The 22,444-nt window shown below is 41.3% G+C and overlaps 1 protein-coding gene across 3 annotated transcripts in view; it reads left to right on the top strand.

The window, feature by feature from the left end:
* The first annotated feature begins 422 nt into the window (after positions 1–422).
* The window catches only part of 4930522L14Rik (RIKEN cDNA 4930522L14 gene), a 61,055-nt gene continuing 39,033 nt past the window's right edge, over positions 423–22,444 (top strand). The window contains exon 1 of one of the 3 annotated variants that reach the window (XM_011249625.2): positions 423–809. The gene's annotated coding sequence lies outside the window, so the exon portion shown is untranslated. The remainder of the gene's footprint in view (positions 810–22,444) is intronic. The other 2 variants (XM_030255015.1, XM_011249622.2) reach the window with 2 other exon arrangements.

Genomic DNA, 22,444 nt, shown 5'->3' with positions numbered 1-22,444 from the left:
CTTATTATTAAACTTTGAGCCTTGATCAGAACCTTTGCTTGGCTTCATTCTTCTCTCACCCCAATACCTATTCATTTCCAGTTCAGGTTTCAGGTAAACCCAGTTTGCCCATGGCAGGTGGATGGCTCCTTTGGTTTGTTAATAATATGCAGATCAGCCTCTGTTCCTGGGTCTCAATCCCAACAGCAAGAAAACAGAACTATTGTTTGCCCATGACACAATTTAATTGTTAATATTCTGGGCACCTTTTCGCTTGTGGGACAGATTGATAAATCCCCTGCAAGTTGAGTAATGGGCTATGTAAGCTCCCTACCTTGATTCAAGGAGGAAGAAGGCAAACAACCTAGTGAGTGATTGAAGCTCTGGCTGACATCAGGCCCTGGCGATCATAGGGTCACTGCCTACCTAGGGGAGGAGCAAGCAGTGGAACAATGACAGGGAAGTGGTTGGGCTTCCCTGGGGCTGCGCGGGGAGACACATGGGTTGCCTATTGGAGGATCGACACAAATACTACAGAATTGGAAAATGCTGCAGGTCTGGACTTGCAGCTTGTTGGGCTGAGAACCTCTACACGTTGTATCTTCAGCACACTCTAACCCTAAGGGAGGTGCTCCAGTCACTCAAGACTTGTTGGCCAATCAGAGTCTCTCGGCGGAACTGCAAATCAAAAGGAAGGCGGGTTTTTCCGGGTGCAGTGGCGCCTGTTTTGCTTAGTTGCTGAGCTGACTTGATTTGTCCCCTGTTCTGTGCTCTGTCCTGCCGCTGGATGCTGTTTAGGGTGTTCAGGCAAGCTCCGAAGTTGCGACATGGTGAGTACAGGGTCACTGAAAACAATGGGGAGAAACCGGGGTCTGAGCAGCGCGAGCTGCTGCGGTGGGTCTTTCCTGGGACTGCGTGGGATTCCGCGGCCACCTGTGAGGTCCCCTGTGGTCCTAGCCATTCGCGTGACCCAGCTGTAGCGTCTGAATAACTTCGCTGTGGGGGCTGCACGTGTGCAGATCATTTGGCCTGTGTGTAGAGAGATCTTTGGCGTGATCCCAAACTCAGAGAGTCCAGGACTTTCTACAAGTTCTGTTCTTAGCACTTGAGATTAAGGTGGACAATCCATTTGGAGTTCATTTTGTGGAGGTTGTAAAAGGCATCTCTTGTGCTGGGTAGCAATTCAATGTCAAGCTGTGATGTTAAAGAGTAGAATTGATGATGTAAAGGATTTAGTAAAGCTTAGGAAATAGTAAGGCACACCAAGTAGAATTTAGCTGAGGGAGGACTGCCTCACACCTCACAGATAAGTACTATGCCAGCCAGGGCAGTTAGAGGTTAGGATGCTAGGGTACACATGCTTGTTCACCAGCATTGTCTAGAATTCATAACAAAGGAAACAAACGATTCATAATCTGACACTAGGCCCATCTCCTTATCAAAGAGCAGGCCTCTAACCAGCTGCTCAGTGGGGTATTACAGGATCATAACCAACAGCAAGGCCTCTTGTGCCATAAGGTTCAGTTTTCTTCTTGAGAAAAGCATAGTTCTGCCACACTGGCTAGATGACATCTAGTGACAACCATTTGAAAACTTAAAAAAACAAAACAAAACAAAACAAAACAGAAAAACCCACAACCATTGCATTGAGTGTAGGCCTGATCCAGCAATGCTTTCCCTGAGGTCCCCATGTCTGGAGCAGGACACAGCTCCTATTGAAACTCAGGAAAATGGTTGTCAGAGCCAGTCACAGTCTGGGCCTAGTCCTTGGGAGCTTTCCCTGAGGCCCTGGGTATAGAGAGAAAACAGGGCTCCTTTACTTCGTTTTTTGTTTTTGTTTTGTAGAACATGATTTTAATATTTTCAATTGTTAATATTTTTTAAAGAGAATAATTATTTTAAGATATATTTCACTGTTATATCTTCCTTTTCATTTCTGATTTTATTAATTAGGATACTGTCTGTGTGCCCTCTGGTTAGTCTGGTTTATCTCGTTGATTTTCTCATAGAAACAGCTCCTGGTCTTGTTGATTCTGTATAGAGTTCTTTTTGTTTCTATTTGTTTGATTTCAGCCCCGACTCTGACTCTTTCCTGACATCTTCTCCTCTTGGGTGCATTTGCAGAGCTCCTACTCTAAAACCTGGAATGTGCTTGGGAGAGCTAGTAATGGTCTGGGGCAGGGCCTTTGGGAGGCATTGAATCAGATTCTGAGAGCACAACTTCCCACCATATGGGGCTGTGGTTATCAGTTCCAAGGCCACTAGAAGTTTGGTCAGAAATGTTTTTGAGAAACACTGAGTTGTCCCTTGGGCAGCAGTGTTTGATTAGCCTTCTCCTGAGTGTGTCCCATTGTCTGATGTTTCTGTGGACTTCATACTTTCTTCATCTTTCTGCTGACTTCAGAGGTGTCTCCCATCTCCTTCCTTTTCCCTCATGTCAATTGTGTACAAGATGGTATTCTTAAGAAGCTGACTTAGCATAAGCCATAGCTTGTGTAAGACCTCCCCACCCCAGCTTTTATACTCTCTACCTTTTCCTTTTCTGATGTTTTTCATCATCTGGAACCTTCTACTTAGGACACTGTCACTTACCTGCAGTGGTAGGGCACTGGTGTCCTTAAGAAATGATCCTGGAATATGCTTGCTGTGCATATTTCCCATGTGTCTTAGTGGCTAGACTTGCAGTCTCCAGTCTGTATTTAAGTTGTTCAAAACTTAACCTGGAACCTGAACCTAGAAGAGACTTAAGGGTGGCAGCATATGTGGAAGGCAAAATCCATCCTAGTCTGGCTCCTCTTTAGCCTTAATCACTGTAGCTGGTCTTTGCTACTTTATGGTTTCTTCTTTTTCCCCTCCCTTAACCCCCTTCCATGACCCCCGCAACTGTTTCACCCCCTAACAGCAGACAGGAGAGAAACAGGGATGGAGGAGAAATAGATCCTTGAGTGGAGTTTCTGTCCTTGTACTGGACCTCCCAGCATAAGTCAAACAGTCTCTGATGGGGGAGCAAGGAACAAAATAGGAGGTAGAAGGATGATGCAAAGCCAAGAATTAGATTTGGGAGAAATACTGCTAAATCTGGCTGGGTAATAGTGCTGCAGCAGCAGCCAGTAGCAACCACCAGCCTTGAGTTTATTTTTCATAGTCTTTTTATACCCCACAGTAGCTTGGAAAGCAAAGCTACAAGGTAACTGAAACAATTACCTTGTGTAAAAATTGAAATATACACTAACGGTTCTTTTCCAGAGGCACCTCCCTTGAGCCTCAGGTATACCTCCTCTTATCATTCCATGACTCATCAGACTGGGAAATCTGCCAACAGACCCTGACCCACCTTGACTGCCTGGGTACAAACAAAGAGTAGGGTCAGTTCTAAGGCATAAACAAAGTAGAAATGTAAGAAAAAGAGAGTAAACAAAGTTCCCCGGTCGATGTATTCAGAGTCTTATCAAGATGATCAAGGTATGACAAGATATGAGGAACACATTCCTCAGCTGTACTTTTTTTGACCTAGCCCAGTGTCAAATATTCTTGCCATTTTTTCCTAGAAGTGGTCCCAAGAACTCTCCCCACCTGGGAGAGTAGAAGATTCTAATAAAATACAAACTTACCATACTAGGGCTCTGTCTGCCCCTAGGGTGGGCTGGAAGGGGAGAGCTGGAAGGCCTGTGCTGTCTGAGTCATTTCATCTCTACTTCTCCAGTAGGAGAGCTGCTACTGTCCTCTGGGCAGCCTAGCAACCAGGAGGAGTAGCTTGCAGGTTCTTCCCATAATTCTCCTCTGATGCAGTTCATCAGAGAGCTGTGAGGGAGACCACAAGCTGTGCCATTGTGATTGTGACAGCCACCAGGAGGAATAGGTTGGCTAAACAATCTTATTGGACTGTGATGGACTGTGAAACAGACTGTGTTTCTTTTGGTACATGTGGTAACCTGGGCAAAAGGCCTTGGCCTCTGTGTGGATTTCCTGGGGAGGAGGAGGTTCTGCAGCTCTGGCATAGGAAGCTGTGTTGCTTATAATCTCACTGCCCACTGTGCACACACAAGCAGTGCTTTTGGTGTGCAGAAGATGAATTTCAAAACTGAAAATCTGGTTTGTAGAGGTTCTGAACATTTCATTGCAAATTCAGTTTTTTTTTAAAATGTTTTTTTTATTACATATTTTCTTCAAATACATTTCCAATGCTATCCCAAAAGTCTCCCCCCTCCCCCCCCCACTCCCTTGCCCACCCATTCCCATTTTTTGGCCCTGGCGTTCCCCTGTACTGAGGCATATAAAGTTTGCCTGACCAATGGACCTCTCCAGTGATGGCCGACTAGGCCATCTTTTGATACATATGCAGCTAGAGTCAAGAGCTCTGGGGTACTGGTTAGTTCATAATGTTGTTCCACCGATAGGGTTGCAGATCTCTTTATTTCCTTGGATACTTTCTCTAGCTCCTCCATTGGGGGCCCTGTGATCCATCCAATAGTTGACTGTGAGCATCCACTTCTGTGTTTGCTAGGCCCCAGCATAGTCTCACAAGGGACAGCTATATCACCGTCCTTGCAACAAAGGCTTGCTAGTGTATGCCATGGTGTCATCGTTTGGAGGCTAATTATGGGATGAATCCCTGGATATGGCAGTCTCTAGATGGACCATCCTTTTGTCTCAGCTCCAAACTTTGTCTCTGTAACTCCTTCCATGGGTGATTGTTTCCAATTCTAAGAATGAGCAAAGTGTCCACACTTTGGTCTTTGTTCTTCTTCAGTTTCATATGTTTTGCATTTTGTACCTTATATCTCGCTATACTAAGTTTCTGGGTTAATACCCACTTATCAGTGAGTACATTTCATTTGAGTTCTTTTGTGATTGGGTTACCTCACTCATGATGATGCCCTCCAGGTCCAACCATTTGCCTAGGAATTTCGTAATTCATTCTTTTTAATAGCTGAGTAGTACTCCATTGTGTAAATGTACCACATTTTTTGTATCCATTCCTCTGTTGAGGGACATCTGGGTTCTTTCCAGCTTCTGGCTATTATAAATAAGGCTGCTATGAACATAGTGGAGCATGTGTCCTTTTTACCGGTTTTACTGGATATATGCCCAGGAGAGGTATTGCTGGATCCTCCGGTAGTACTATATCCAATTTTCTGAGGAACCACCAGACTGATTTCCAGAGTGGTTGTACAAGCCTGCAATCCCACCAACAATGGAGGAGAGTTCCTCTTTCTCCACATCCTCGCCAGCATCTGCTGTCACCTGAATTTTTGATCTTAGCCATTCTGACTGGTGTGAGGTGGAATCTCAGTGTTGTTTTGATTTGCATTTCTCTGATGATTAAGGATGTTGAACATTTTTTCAGGTGTTTCTCAGCCTTTCAGTATTCCTCGGGTGAGAATTCTTTGTTCAGCTCTGAGCCCCATCTTTTAAGGGGGTTATTTGATTTTCTGGAGTCCACCCTCTTGAGTTCTTTATATATATATTGGATATTAGTAGCCTATCTGATTTAAGATAGGTGAAGATCCTTTCCCAATCTGTTGGTGGTCTTTTTGTCTTATTGATGGTGCCTTTTGCCTTGCAGAAGCTTTGCAGTTTCATGAGGTCCCATTTGTCAATCCTCGATCTTACAGCACAAGCCATTGCTGTTCTATTCAGGAATTTTTTCCCTGTGCCCATATCTTCAAGGCTTTTCCCCACTTTCTCCTCTATAAGTTTCAGTGTCTCTGGTTTTATGTGAAGTTCCTTGATCCACTTAGATTTGACCTTAGTACAAGGAGAAAGGAATGGGTCGATTCGCATTCTTCTACATGATAACAACCAGTTGTGCCAGCACCATTTGTTGAAAATGCTCTTTCTTCCACTGGATGGTTTTAGCTCCCTTGTCGAAGATCAAGTGACCATAGGTGTGTGGTTTCATTTCTGGGTCTTCAATTCTATTCCATTGGTCTACTTGTCTGTCACTATACCAGTACCATGCAGTTTTTATAACAATTGCTCTGTAGTAAAGCTTTAGTTCAGGCATGGTGATTCCACCAGAGGTACTTTTATCCTTGAGAAGAGCTTTTGCTGGCGAAGGCTTAGCTATGTCAGAATTCAATCTTTAAAGGCACTTATAATAAAATAATACTGAAAGAAAGTACGCAGATCCATACACCAGAAAAATAATAGTGAAAGAAAGTACGTAGATCCATACACCAGAAAAATAATAGTGAAAGAAAGTACACGGATCCATACACCAGACTAATGCGGGGGTAGGGTACGAGTGTATGGGTTATGAGAATGCCAGGGTTCCAGGAGGTTGAGTTTCTCTGAAACTCTTTGCCTCGTGAGTGCTTCCAGGCCTCTCCGCCTGCCAAGCAGGCTTCACTGGAGTGTGCATAGCAGCAACCTGATAGGAGGAAGTCTCAAGATCAAGCAAAAGAATCAGAGTTACACCTGCTCCCACAGTTAGGAGTCCCACAAAAACATCAAGCTAATAACCATAACATGTCAGCAGAGGACCTGACACAGACCCATGCTGTCTCTATGCTTGACATTTAAGTCTCTGTAAGGTTCCTAGAAATTCAGTCAGTGTTAGTCATGGGTTCCCTCTCATGTCAAGGGTCTCAGGTTAAACCAAACATTGGTTGGCCACTCAAACAAGTTTCTTACCATCATGCCCCAGCACATCTTGTAGGAAGGACCAGTTGTAGGGATGTGTGTGTGTGTGTGTGTGTGTGTGTGTGTGTGTGTGTTTGTGTAAGGGATAGTGGTCCTGGTTTCTCTTTCTGTAGCCTTCTCTCCTCTTAAGAGACTAGAACATAGAGGTTAAGGTTCCAAGCCTGCACCAGCTTGATTTCTGCATTCAGTGAAATGTGTGGAATTTGTCCTGATGGGGCCCTGCTGTTAGTTATCTGAGAGCAGAAGTTTGTCCTAGCATCAGCAAGGTTTGTTTAAGGATCTCCAAAACCTCCTTGGCCAATAGCTCAACCAAATGTAACACATTTCCAACATTGAAGCCCTGGCTGGCTACAAGGATGGTCAGTTCAGACTCCGTATTCTCCATTACTCGGAGTCTTCATTAGGGTCACCCTATAGCATCCAGGACGCTTCTATCATACTTGGTTTTTGCTCTAACCCCCGAATACCCCTTAATTCCAGCTGTTTCTTCCTGCATTGTACTTTACCCCTGCATTACCCTAACTGATCCCTCCCACTCCTCTTCCCATCAAACTCCAGTCTACTCACAGAAACTACTCTATTTCCCCCTTAGAAGGAGATCTGTGCTTCCCTCTATAGCCCATCTCTACCTAGCCTTTCTGGGTTTGTGGAGTACAGCTTGATTATTATTTACCCAGTAGGTAATATCCACTTATAAGTGAATGAATGCCATGTGTGTCATTCTTTTGTGGGTTACGTCAGTTAGGGTGGGGGTTTTTTGTGTGTGTGTTTTGTTGTTGTTGTTGCATTCATTTGGCTGTAACTTTACTATGTCATTTTTTTTTAAACAGCTGAGTGATACTCCATTGTATAAACATACCACATCTTTTGTTTATTCATTCTGCATTTGAGGTACCTCTAGGATGTTTCCAGTTTCTGGCTAGTATGAATAAATATGCTAGGAACATAGTTGAGCAAATGTTCTTGTGGTACAGTGGAGCACCTTTTGGATAGATTCCCAAGAGCAGTGTAGCTGGGTTTTGGGTAGATGGATTCTCACTGTTGTGAGGAACACTGATTCTAAGGAAATAGTGATTTCTCTAGTGACAGTATTAGTTTGTATCCCACAAGGAGTTGTGGTTTGGTCCCATTTCTCATCCTAGATAGCATGCCCTGCCACTTGTATTATTGATCTTAACCATTCTGACTTGTACAAGATAGATACTCAAAGTAGTATCTATCTTGTACAAGTGTGATTTTCATTCACCTCTTGGCTAAGATGGCGATGATTTCATTAAGTATTTCTCAGGTCTTTGAGACTTCTCTGTTGAGAATTCTCTTTTTAGATCTATACCCCATTATAAATGGAATTTTTTGCTTTGGAAAGCCTAGTTTTTTGAGGTTGTTATATATTTTGTATATTAGGCCTTTGTAAGATATGGATTTGGTCAAAAAAAAAAATCTTTTCCCATTCCTTAGGCTGCCTCTATATCCAATTGACCAGATTTTTGCCACTTTTAATCTATTTTCTATTATTGGGAAAGAGGAGAAACAGAATACACAGGATGAGTATTGGCCTGTAATTTCTTAATTTTTTTCATTATAGTCTTGTACTTCATTTTTAAAACACTTATATGTCTGTCAGTCTTTCTGTCTCTTTTTATTTGTGGTGCTCTTTATGTTGTGTGATATTTTTTTCCATTATCATCTAATTATATTGTTGTTTCTCCGGAAAATGATAGACCTTCACCTACTTTTGTCTTTTAAAAATTTACTATGAGTTTCTTGAGTTTTTGATAGTTTGGGAAACAATTTTAATTTCCTCTTCTTGACTCTGAAGGCTTGCCTCTCCTCATTTCTTGGCAACTCTGGCTTCCAGAAGCTGCAATCAGCTATTTTTGGGGTTTTGCTACTTAAGTGATTGATATGGTTAACAAATTAGATTAGGGTTTTTGAAACTTTCTGATATATTATTGTCTGTGTGTTCCAATTAGCTTAAGTTGACAACATTTTGGAGCCTACAGGTATCTAAGGGAGCCTCACTTGAGCTCATGCGCTCATTAAAATGACTGGATGCCATGTCAGTGAGAAATTGTGATGACTGATGTGGGAAGGATCTTCCACTGAGGGTGGCAGGATCCCTAAACAAGTGGGCCTGGGCTACATAAGAGAGCTAGATGAGCATGAGACAGTGACCAAGCCAGAGGGCAAGGCAAGAAACAATGTTCGTCCATGGTTTTTACCTTATTTTATTTTATTATTTGGTTTTTTTCAAGACAGGGTTTCTCTGTATAGCCCTGGCTGTCCTGGAACTCACTTTGTAACCAGGCTGGTCTCGAACTCAGAAATCTGCCTGCCTCTGCCTCCCTAATGCTGGGATTAAAGGGGTGCCCCACCACACCCTGCTTACTTTTTGATTTTACAAGATGTAGCAATCAAGAGTATCAGAAGACAGAGAAGCACCTGAAAAAATGTTCAACATCCTTAATCATCAGGGAAATGCAAATCAAAACAACACTGAGATTCCACTTCACTCCAGTCAGAATGGCTAAGATCAAAAACTCAGGTGACAGCAGATGCTGGCGAGGATGTGGAGAAAGGGGAACACTCCTCCATTGTTGGTGGGATTGCAAGCTTGTACAACCACTCTGGAAATCAGCCTGGCGGTTCCTCAGAAAATTGGACATAGTACTACCGGAGGATCCCGCAATACCTCTCCTGGGCATATATTCAGAAGATGTCCCAACCGGTAAGAAGAACACATGCTTCACTATGTTCATAGCAGCCTTATTTATAATAGCCAGAAGCTGGAAAGAACCCAGATGCCCCTCAACAGAGGAATGGATACAGAAAATGTGGTACATTTACACAATGGAATACTACTCAGCTATTAAAAAAAATGAATTTATGAAATTCCTAGGCAAATGGATGGACCTGGAGGGTTTCATCCTGAGTGAAGTAACCCAATCACAAAGGAACTCACACAATATGTACTCACTGATAAGTGGATATTAGCCCAGAAACTTAGGATACCCAAGATATAAGATACAACTTGCCAAACGCATGAAATTCAAGAAGAATGAAGACCAAAGTGTGGACACTCTACCCTTTCTTAGAAATGGGAACAAAACACCCATAGAAGGAGTTACAGAGACAAAATTTGGAGCTGTGACGAAAGGATGGACCATCTAGTTATTCCCATATGCAGGGATCCATCCCATAATCAGCTTTCAAATGCTGACACAATTGCATACACTAGCAAGATTTTGCTGAAAGGACCCAGATATAGCTCTCTCTTGTGAGACTATGCCGGGGCCTAGCAAACACAGAAGTGGATGATCACAGTCAGCTATTGGATGGGTCACACGGCCCCTTATGGAGGAGCTAGAGAAATTACCCAAGGAGCTAAAGGGAACTGCAACCCTATAGGTGGAACAACAATATGAACTAACCAGTACCCGGGAGCTCTTGTCTTTAGCTGCATATGTATCAAAAGGTGGCCTAGTCGGTCATCACTGGAAAGAGAGGCCCATTGGACTTGCAAACTTTATATGCCCCAGTACAAGGGAACACCAGGGCCAAAAAGGGGCAGTGGGTGGGTAGGGGGTTGGGGGGGTGGGTATGGGGGACCTTTGGGATAGCATTGAAAATGTAAACGAGGAAAATACCTAATAAAAAAAATAAATTTTTAAAAAAAAGAGTATCAGAAGAGGGCATGAAGACATGGCTCGCTCAGTGGTTAAGAGCACTGTATGCTTGTTCTTCCATTGGTCCTGAGCTCAATTCGCAGCAACCACATGGTGGCTTACAGCCATCTGTAATGGGATCTGATCCACTTCTCTGGTGTGTCTGAGGACAGATACAGTGTACTCATATAAATGAAATAAATAAATCTTGATTTTAAAAAGAGAGTCATAACAGACTTTGGACATTTGAAGAATGTATGGGCTGCTGCAGACTATTAGGGTCATTGAAGTTAAATCAGTGCATTTTCATCATGAATGTCTGTGACCAGAATGTAGTTGATTTGAGTCAAAAAGCTCCCAGATAGGGTGATGTCTTTGAACACTTGTTTTTCCACTGTAGCTTTCTTTGGGAGAGCTTATAATGTTAGGGTCCAAGAATCACTGAAGGAAGCCCCCAACTCAAATAGTATGCAAAAGTGTTTTATTCTGCAGAATTCTATCATACAGGGGTCTGTCATTCACTGGGATGGATACAGACATGTGAGCTTTGCAAGCTCCATTTAAAGCCAGTTAGGGGAGTTCTAGGGAGCAGTAGGTGAACTTAATTCTGATTGGTTGACTCAATTTACAGGGGTATGGGTTTCTTTGGGATTGGTTTAGGTTCTGGGGAATTTGGGAGACTTTCCGGAAACAATGCTAAGTAATCTTGGTTCAGATTTGGCTCAGGCCTGGTGGCAGAGGCAGCTCCTGGAAGCTCCTGATTGGCAGTCTATGAGGGTGGTTTTCCTGGAATTGACTTGTTTGGACTTTTCTAGTTCTGGGAAACAAACTTAAACCTAGTCTCCCAAATTGTCAGTTTGCAGCTTGTCATAGATTCAGCTTGGCTTTGGCCAACTCAGTCTTAGTCGTTTGGTAGGAGGAACCTTTCTAGATTGCTTATTGGGGATGAAATTTGAGTGTCTATAGACTCAACCCATTTCCTGTGTGTGTGTGTGTGTGTGTGTGTGTGTGTGTGTGTGTATGTGCAAAGAAATAAGCACAGCAAAGAAATGACAGAATTGAACCTTATTACTCAGTTTCCTTCTAAGATGACTTGGTAATTATATTAGAACTTTTTGGTCATGAAATAATTGAGAGAAGCACCAGAATCATACAAACATATTTCAATGAAGCATACATTTACAGTGATGTTGGTGTCATGGTTTCTGTTGTACACATGTATGGAATATTTTAGGATGCATTGACCTATGATGATGTGTATGTGAACTTCACTCAAGAAGAATGGGCTTTGCTGAATCCTTCACAGAAGAGTCTCTACAAAGATGTGATGTTGGAGACCTACAGGAACCTCAATGCTGTAGGTAAGACTGAGTTTTCTTTCACTTTTTAAAATAAGGGAACAACTGTTTCCTTGTTGATGCTTTTCTGTAATTTCACTTGAGAATGAGGAAGAATGAGGTGAATAAATAAGGTTTACTAAAGAATGTAAGTTAAATTTGCCTAATTTCCAATAATATATCATACATTTTCTGGTACTATGTTTTAGGCTACAATTGGGAAGACCATAATATTGAAGAACATTGTCAAAGTTCCAGAAGACATGGAAGGTAATTTTCATGTTCAAGTTGGTATGGATATGCTTATAAAGAAAAGTTAATGTGTCCTGGAACTTTTAAAGAAAAGCAACAGTGTTTAAAAAAATAAATAAAAAAAGCACTTCTTTAAGTGTGTTGATTAAATTCTCACAGATCCCCATACCTCAATGTCAGGTGTCTGATTTGTGTTTTCAAGGCATTTCTCTGAAAGAGAAGACGAGGAAACAATGCCTTAACAGATATTACCATTTGAATCATAGCCACATTCCAGCTACTCTGTAGAAATGCGAATCTAGACTTATACCATTCACGAATTGCCAAGATATATATTAGGTGATAAGTGTATGCTTGTAATAAGCAAATATTTCATAGTGAAGCTGATTACTCCTAGACTAACATTGCTAAGTTTAAGCGAGTGGGGCCATTTATGAGAGTCAGGAATGTTGTTGAAGAGGAAACTTAATGCCTATACCATATGTCCATGATGGACAAACAACCAAACTTCATGAATGTAATGTGGAAATCTTTCATTTGTTATTCCTTTTTTAATAGGTATATCCTGTGTCACAATGGATACAAGCCATGTGAGCATAGGGATACTGAAATAAGCAATGTAACTCTCTCTCTCCCAGAACAATTGAAATGTATGTAGTAGTCCACATTTGAGCAAACTTTCTCAGTGTGCTACAAGTTTACAATACGTTTGTTTTCCAATTTCAGTGGGAATATATCCCGAAACTCACACTGCAGAAAATCTGTATGAGTACTAGGATTGTAGAAATTCTTTTCTGTTTGTCCAGGTTTACTTTTTTCAATGTAGTGTGAAAATGTAGTGTTTTTCACAATATAGAAAGTTTATGAATGTACTCAGTGTGGTAAAGCTCTGAGCTCTTCCATTTCTCATCAAATTTGTGAAAAATATTATAGAGAAGAAGGATTCTACAAATGTGAGCCATATAATAACACTCTTACCATTACAGGCATGCAAAACCAAGCATAATGAAGGGGAACCCATGAATGTAAACAAAGTGATAAAAATCTTAAGATGTGATTCTTCTTTCCATTTAGACCAAATTGTAAAATTAATTCCTACAGATAAAATATATTCATTTGTATAGTGAATGTGGCAAAGCTTTCACATGTGCCAATTACCTTTGCAGGCATGAAAGAAGTTTTACTGGAGAGAATCCCTATGAAGGCATTCAGTGCGGTGAAGCCTTTGTTCATCACAATAGTCTCCGAATGCAGAAAATAACACACACTGGAGAGAAATGCTACAAATGCAGTCAATGTGGGAAAGCCTATGCAGGACCCCATACTCTCCAAATACATGAAAGAACACATAGTGGAGAGAAAGCCTACGAATGTAATCAATGTACTAAATCCTTTGCTTCTCATGGTCAACTTCGAAAACATGAAAGAATTCATACTCGAGGGAAATCTTACAAATGTAATCAATGTTGTAAAGCCTTTGCATACCCTGGTAATCTTCAAATGCATAAAAGAATGCATACTGAACACAAACCCTATGAATGTAATCAATGCAGTAAATCCTTTGCTTCTCATGGTCAACTTCGAATGCATGAAAGAATACATACTCGAGGGAAATCTTACAAATGTAATCAATGTTCTAAAGCCTTTGTATACCCTGGTAATCTTCGAATGCATAAAAGAATGCATACTGAACACAAACTCTATGAATGTAATCAATGTAGTAAATCCTTTGTTTCTCATGGTCAACTTCGAATACATGAAAGAATTCATACTGAAGAGAAACCCTATCAATGTAATCAATGTAGTAAAACCTTTGTTTGTCATGGTCAACTTCGAATACATGAAAGAACACATACTAGAGAGAAACCCTATGAATGTAATCAATGTAGTAAAACCTTTGCTTCTCATGGTCAACTTCAAATACATGAAAGAATTCATACTGGAGAGAAACCTTACAAATGTGATCAGTGTGGCAAAGCCTTTGCACGACACGGTAATCTCAAAATGCATAAAATAACAACACATACTGAAGAGAAACCTTACAAGTGTGATCAGTGTGGTAAAGGCTTTGCATATCATAGAAGTTTCCAAGTACATAAAAGAGCACATACTGGAGAGAAGCCCTATGAATGTAAGCAATGTGGCAAAGCCTTTGCATGTCAAAATTATTACCAAGTACATAAAAGAACACATACTGGAGAGAAACCCTATGAATGCAAGGAATGTGGCAAAGCCTTTGCATATCAACATTGTTACCAAATACATAAAAGAATACATACTGGAGAGAAACCCTATGAATGTAAGCAATGTGGCAAAGCCTTTGCATATCAAAATTATTACCAAGTACATAAAAGAATACATACCGGAGAGAAACCCTATGAATGTAAGCAATGTAGTATATCTTTTGCTTTTCTTGGTCAACTTCGAAAACATGAAAAAATTCATAGTGGAGAGAAAAGTTATTAATGTAGACAATGTGGTAAAGCCTAGTCACAATCAACTTGCCTAAAACTACATAAAAGAACACATACTAAAGAGTAACCCTATGAATATAACTAATGTGGTAAAGCCTTTACAGTGATATTGAAAGGTGGTTTAAATATACTTGGCCCGTGGCAAGTGGCCGTATTAGGGAGTATAGCCTTTTGGAGTAGATGTAGCATTTGAGAAAGTCTGTCACTGTGGGCTTGGACTCTGAGATCCTATGCTTAAGCTCCACCCAGGGCAGAAGAGTCTTCTGGCTGCCTTCTGATCAAGATGTTGAACTCTCCTTTCTTCCAGCACCATGTCTGCTTGGACACTGCTGTTCTTTTCATCTTGATGATAATAGACTGAACCTTTGAATCTGTACACTACCCCCAATTAAATGTCCTTTATAAGAGTTGTCTTGGTCTTGGTATTTTTTTTCCACATCAATAAAACCCAAAATAAAACGAACAGCATAACCAGGCAGTGGTGGCACATGCCTTTAATCTCAGCACTTGGGAGGCAGAGGCAGGTGGATTTTTTAGTTCAAGGTCAGCCTGGTCTACAGAATGATTTCGAGGACAACACCTTGTCTTGAAAACCAATACATATATATCATAAAAGATAACACATTGGAGAGAAACTGACAAGCAGATATTTCTCTGCATGTTTGATAACAGAAATAACATGTTTTAAATAGTCTCTTTTTTCCTTCCCCTCTCTTTCCATTTTCCACATCTATATTCTACGTCTCCTTTTCCTTTCCATTTCCCTGCCCCCATGAGGACAGTATATATTAGGATAGAATCTCACATGTAGTCCAGAATTGTCTTGAACTAAAAGTCCTCTTACATAAACCTCTTGAAGGTTAAGATTATAGTTGTGTGTGTCATGCCTAGGTTTTTCATGGATGTCGAACCCTGAGCTAGAAAATAACTGTCTAATCTTTGGGAAATTGCTAAGGTGATGACAGTATTGATGAGTAAACTCAGAAAGTACAATCGTGCCTCTACTTCTGTTAGCTCCTGCAAGCCCACTACCGTAGGGATATGGAGTAAGCTTAGGCATTAATTATAAAGCAGCTTGTTTCACTTGAGACAATAAGAGGTGACCAAGATGGACTAGAGATTGAAGCACCGTAAAGGCCTCTTAAGCCAGACAAGGAGTCCAGTAGATGCTCTAACAGATTAAATGATCCTTGGCTGAAAAGGACCAACCGCACTGTGTTATGAGGTCTAAGAGAAAGTTCCAAAGTGTTCCATGGGATGTGTTGCTGATGCATTGAAGCAATTCGAGAAAGATCACTGTCATGTGACTATTAGTTTTTGAAATGTTTCATCCCAAGCTTCTTCACAATTTGTAAGGTTCATAGGAAGAACAAACACATAATGACCAGAATGCCTTTGGCTGGGTTAGTGATTAAAAAGGGAAAGAAAAGTCTGGTGAGTTTTCCTAAAAGGTTTCCTGCCTGTGTTCTTCTACATCATGCAAAGCCTGAACTATGATTAGTCTCTGAGGTCTTGCACTGTTTCTCCTTGGTAATGTTGCCTGATGAGCAGGTAATGAATTCTGGTCTTTACTGTGCATGCAGAGATCATGATTTCCTAACAATTCAGTGTGTTTTCTTAGAGTCAACATTGTATTGAATATGTAAAACATCTAAACTGATTTACAGTGTAAGGAGGATGTTTCTGGGTTCTGTGCTGTTACTACACAATTCTACATGCTTGAGGGTAGTTTAACTTCACTACATTGTTTTGGCTGCTCAGTATTATTTATTGACCATATAACTACCAGAAAGCACATTATACTAAAACTAACTTTTCTTTTTCTTTTCTTTTTTTTCTTAGATATTTTCTTTATTTACATTTCAAATGCTATCCTGAAATTTCACTATACCCTCCCCTCACCCTGCTACCTTACCCATCCACTCACACTTCTTGGCCGTGGCGTTCCACTTTACTGGGGCATATAAAGTTTTCAAGATCAAGGGGCCTCTCCTCCCAATGATGGCCGACTAAGCCATTTTCTGCTACATATGCAGCTATAGACACAGCTCTGGGGTGTACGGGTTATTTCATGTTGCTGTTCCTCCTCTAGGGTTGCAGATCCCGTTAGCTCCTTGGGTACTTTCTATAGCTCCTTCACTAGGGGCCCTGTGTTCCATCCAATAGATAACTGTGAGCATCCGCTTCTGTATTTGCAAGGTACTGGCATAGCCTCACAAGAGACAGCTAGCTATATCAGGGTCCTGTTAGCAAAATCTTGCTGGCATATGCAATAGTGTCTGCGTTTGGTGGTTGATTGTGGGATGGATCCCTGGGTGGGACAGTCTATGGATGGTCCATCCTTTCATCTCAGCTCCAAACTTTGTTCTGTAACTCCTTCCATGGGTATTTTGTTCCCTATTCTAAGGAGGAATGCAGTATCCACACATTGATCTTCCTTCTTTTTGATTTTCTTGTGTATTGCAAATTGTATCTTGGGTATTCTGTTTCTGGGCTAATATCCACTTATCAGTGAGTGCATATCAAGTGAGTTCTTTTGTGATTGGCTTGAAACTAACTTTTCAATGTGTTATTTCCTGAAGTTTGCCCTAGCAAACCTTAAACTAAAAAGTGTTATTTCTCTAGAGTGTGCTCAACAATTAATTTTGTATCAGCAAATTAAGAGAGCAGCTTTCATATGCACACATTCATAGTTAACAGAGTATGCTATTGAAACCTGTTGTTAAGGGCAATGTATATTTCTTCGGTCTAGTCATCTTGATCTACTACAAATTTGTTCATTATTAGAAATTTTAATTTAAGTAATTAGCTAAATTATGGATACAGTGATACTGTGAAATTATGTGAAGAATAAAACTGCACTGGAGAAATGGCTCAGAGGTTGAATGCACTGACTGCACTTCCAGAGGTCCTGAGTTCAATTCCCAGCAAGCACACGGTGGCTCACAAGTATTTGTAATGTGATCTTAGTGCCCTCTTCTGGCATGCAGGCAGAACACTCTACAGAATACATGAATAGATCTTTAATAATAATAAAAAAGAATCAAAATGCAAAACTCTTGCCCCCCCCCCCCCCAGCCCCAGAAAGGGAGAATGCTTGTCTCCTCTTCCTAAGAAGGAAGGTGAAATTTATTTGAGATGGCAAAAGGCTCTATGGGTATTTGAAGAAGATGGCATGTTACCCTGATGCTTTAATTAGCATCCAAAGTACAGATCATAATATTCACTTTTGTGTGGGAGGGCAGTCATGGAAATTATGTGTAGTTGGGTGAGTTTGCATATCCTATCCTCCAGCTAGAGGACTGATCACATTGGGAATAGGCTACTGAAAATGTGCTTCAAAGACTCATTCACCGCGAATCAATTTTTTTTTAAATTAATGACTCAAATACTTTTTTAAATTTAATTTTTATTTTAACTCTTTTATTTCTAAAATGTATTTATACATATTATATAACTATTAAATTATTTATAAAGCGATTATAAAATATTTCTAATAAAATAAGGACCACACGTGAACATTTGTTTAAAGGAAATTTACTGTACACACTATAGCACCTTTCTTAGAGTTAGTCTTTCATCATCATCTTATTATATGAAATTGGTTCAGTAGAAGCCACCAGGCAGTATCCTTAGTGCTGTCTTCCTCTTGTGTCCTACTTAAGGTCATGCAAACAAGGTCCTGGACACAAGGTGACACTAGAAAATAGACTTCTCTAGGAATACTGCCTGCTATTCGACAAATTCAACAGGAAAAAATCCCCATAAACTTTAACAAAGAGAAAATGAAACAACGAGTCATTCAGTACTGTGGAAGAGAAATAGAGATCCTGGTGAAAACAAGAGACTGCAAATCTCACACCTCCTACCCAGGAACAGTCTCTTCTATCATATCCACATGTGTGAACTCCCCTATGCCTATGAGGAGAGTGATGCCATGACATGCCACTGGCACACCTGCTGCTGGTCTATGTCTTCTGTGTGAAAATCTTCAGTCATGAGGAACAGTTTTCTTTAAAATAGCATCCTTAGGAGGAACAGAAATGACGAGGCTCCCACACCACTGCTGCCATCAATACTGGGCCTGTTCTCCACTGGCAGCCAGCACTGCCCTTCCTCCTTCCTGCCTGTGCCTGGGTGATATCAGAAGAATCAAATGCATAAGTCTTTTCTCAGGAATGACATTCAAAGGATGTGGCTGAAAGAATAAGAGAAAAGGTTTCACTAGGCAAGCATCTACCACAAGTCTAGCACGGCTTTATGGGGGCTCTGTGTTTCAGCTCAAAGATGCTTAGTGTTAGGAAATTGTGAAGTTTGAAATAGCCAGTGCAGGCACATTGACAGCCATAAGAACTGACAGCTTGATAGAGTGAGTAGTACTTAGCTGACATCCAGTCCCACCATTAAACATCCCTCACATTGGAGCTGTTTTGTGCGAGTGCCAACAACCCCAGAATTCCTGGTCACTTCCAAGATGTCCTTGTGCTCATAGCCTCATTAAGGAACTGACCTATAGTACACTTAATTCACATTAAAAATCACTACGGGTGCCTCCTTAGCATAGTAGGCAGCTCATCAGTCTCATAATCTGAAGGTCCAGAGTTTGAGCCTCAGAGGGGTCAACCTCAGTTTTATTTATTTATTTATTTATTTATTTATTTATTTATTTTGTGTTTTTTTGAGACAGGGTTTCTCTGTGTAGCCCTGGCTGTCCTGGAACTCACTTTGTAGACCAGGCTGGCCTCAAACTCAGAAATCTGCCTGCCTCTGCCTCCCGAGTGCTGGGATTAAAGACGTGTGCCACCACTCCCTGCTTCAACCTCATTTTTAAACACTAAATCTTAAACCTTTAATTTTAGCCCAGCAGTGGTGACACATGCTTTCGGTCCCAGCACTTGGGAGGCAGAGGCAGGCAGATTTCTGAGTTCTAGGCCAGCCTGGTCTACAGAGTGATTTCCAGGACTGCCAGTGTAGGACCCCAGATATGGGGACCCCCCACTCTAGTCCAGGGACAGGATGCACCAACGAACACAAGAATCCTTCTTGATGCAAGACGCACGAGGCTTTTTGGCAGAGCTCTGGGCCGACAGGTACCTCACACAGGAGGCAGGGGAGTCGACCCTGGGGCTCGGAAGCTAGGGGTTTTTAAATAAGCAAAGGGTTAGGGGTACGAGGAATTTTGACAAAGGTGCGGGATTGGTTCATTTAAACATTAACATAAAGATTACAGGTCAGCAAAAAGGGGCATCAGAACTTTGTTCTGGTGGGCTTGGGGCTTATCTTTGTTCACGTAATAGACTGAGGGGAGGTTCCGGCCAGATGCTGTTGACTCAGACAAGATAACCTTGCTTGTCCTCAGATTGAGGGGAGGTTCCAGCCAGATGGTGTTGACTCAGATAATATAGCCCTGTTTGTCCTTGCATACCTTTCCATCTTTACAGTGAAGATGTTCTTAGGAATGTCTTAACAACATCCCTGCCCCTGCCCTGGCATGCCTGGGCCTGCTCTGCTTTGTTCTCAGCCCCAGGCTGGGGCGTGGGCTCCTAAACAACTCACAAGTTAAAATATTTCATCTTCCTTCACCAGGGCTACACAGAGAAACCCTGCCTCAAAAACAACAACAACAACAACAACAAAATACTCACTAACACTTATTTGTCAGAGACCATACCATGAGAAAGCAAGCCATTCACAATCTCCCACCCTGACAGGTCAATTGGCCTCGTGCTAGCAATTTTTTATTGAATCATATCAGGAAGCTGAGGGCAAAAATGAGTATAAAAAATCAGTCATCATCTTGATCACCAACCCATCTTAGGCAAGCAAGTTGCATCTGCTAGTACTAGCCAGGCTGCCATTGTTCTTGCTCCCTGACTTCAGAAAAGCCCTGGCTCAGCTATCAAGAGTGTGCTTTTTCTGTTAAATTTTCCTCATTATTTTCTACATCCAAGTCACTGGCAAAAATATCTTACTATAACTTTACTAACAATCTGCATCTCCAAACTCTTTGTAAAGGTAGTGATTATTAATAACAATCTACACCTCTAAGTTCTTTCTGAGGATAGTAGTTGGATCATTAATTTATCTTCCTAGCCCTCTGGGTCTCTCTCCTGTCTATAAGCACACCTGATCCTGGCCTTCATTCCCTTCCTCCTCCCCTCTCTCACTACTTCCCTCCCTTCCTCTGCCTCCTATGACTATTTTGTCCCCTCTTCTAAGTGAGATTCAAGCATCCCCACTTCAGCCCTCCTTGTTTAACTTCTTTGTTTCTGTGGGGTGTATCTTGGGTATCCTGTACTTTATGCCTAGTATTCACTTATCAGTGACTACATACCATGCATGTCCTTTTGGATCTAGGTTAGCTCACTCAGGATGATATTTTCTAATTCCATCCATTTGCCTGCAGAATTCATGAAGTCCTCCTTTTTCATAGCTGAGTAAATGAACCACATTTTTTGTATCCATTCTTTGGTGGCGGGACATCAAGGTTGTTTCCAGTTTGTGGCTATTGTGATTAAAACTGCTATGAACATAGTTAAGCAAGTGTCCTTGATGTATGGTAGAGTATCTTTTGGGTATATACCCAGGAGTGGTATAGCTGGGTCTTCAGGTAGGAGTATTTCCAATTTTCTGAGAAACTGTCAGATTGATTTCCAGAGTGGTTGTTTGTCCTGAGCTTTTGTCCCCGCCCAGCAGGAACGCACACAGGACACAGATCCTTCAGTGGTTACTTTATTTCACAACATAATGAGGTAGACAAAGAAGGCTCAGAAACGTGTGTGGCTTAAATACCCTAAGGCTTGACGTGTTTAACTAGGACTGGTAGCTTAACCCATGATTCTCATGCACCCTGGGGATAGGCTATAGCCCCCAGGGGTTGGGCTAGTGCCCTGGGAGATGGACTGGTGCCCCGGAAATGGGCTGGTGACTTTTTGGCGGGCTTTTGCTCTTACCACATGCGCACATAGCTATTCTTTGTTTAGGTGGCATAAGGCACATACCATCTATGATGGTAAATGTTATATTGGCTCTCCACAGTTGTTCATTTGCAACCCCACAAGCAATGGAGGATTGTTCTCCTTGCTCCACATCCTTGCCAGCATGTGCTGTCACTTGAGTTTTTTTTTTTTTTTTGTGAGCCATTTAGATTGGTGTAACATGGAATCTCAAGGTTGTTTTGATTTGCCTTTACCTGATGACTATGGATGTTGAACATTTCTTTAAGTGCTTCTGGGCCACCTGAGATTCTTTTGTTGAGAATTCTCTGTTTAGCTCTGTAGCCAATTTTTTAATTGGGTTATTTGGTTTGTTGGTGTTTAATATTTTATTTCTTTTATCTTTTGCCTATATTTTCTATACTTTTGACTCTCTGCCAAATGTACGGTTAATGAAAGTCTTTTCCCAATCCATAGGCTGCCATTCTGTCCTATTGACAGTGTCCTTTGCCTTACAGAAACTTTCACTTTCATGAGGTCTCATGATCCTAGAGCCTGAGCCACAGGTGTTCTCTTTAAGAATTTGTCTCCTGAGGCCAGCCTGGTCTACAGAGTGAATTCCAGGACAGCCAGGGCTATGCAGAGAAACCCTGTCTTCAAAAAAAGAAAGAAAAATCAAAGAGTTTGTCTCCTTAGTAAACAGGCAGAGTGAGGGTGGTGGAGCAGAGAGAGCAGGACTGGAGCAAGCAGGGCCAGAGCAAGAGGGAGAAGGGAAGAAACAGGGAGCCGCCCCAAAAAAGAATTTGTTTCCTCTACCAAGGCATTCAAGGCTATTTCCCACTTTCTCTTCTATGAGATTTAGTGTATCTAGCTTAATGTTGAGGTCCTTGATCCACTTGGACCTGAGCATTCTTCTACATGCAAATATTTAGTTAGACCAGCACTAGTTGTTGAAGATGCTCTCCATTTTCCATTATATTGTTTGTTTGTTTGTTTTGTCAAAAATCAAGTCTCCATAGGTGTATGGATTTATTTCTGAGTCTTCAATTTGATTCCATTGATCAATCTGTCTGTTTCTGTACCAATACCATGCAGTTTTTATGACTTGTATAGCTATCTTTTATGTAGTACAGCTTGAAGTCAAGGATTGCGATTCC

The sequence above is a fragment of the Mus musculus genome, chromosome 5 (genome assembly GCF_000001635.26).
Source record: "Mus musculus strain C57BL/6J chromosome 5, GRCm38.p6 C57BL/6J".
Lineage (NCBI taxonomy): Eukaryota > Metazoa > Chordata > Mammalia > Rodentia > Muridae > Mus > Mus musculus.
Note: the sequence above shows the minus strand (reverse complement) of the source record. Positions and strands in the feature narration are given on the sequence as shown.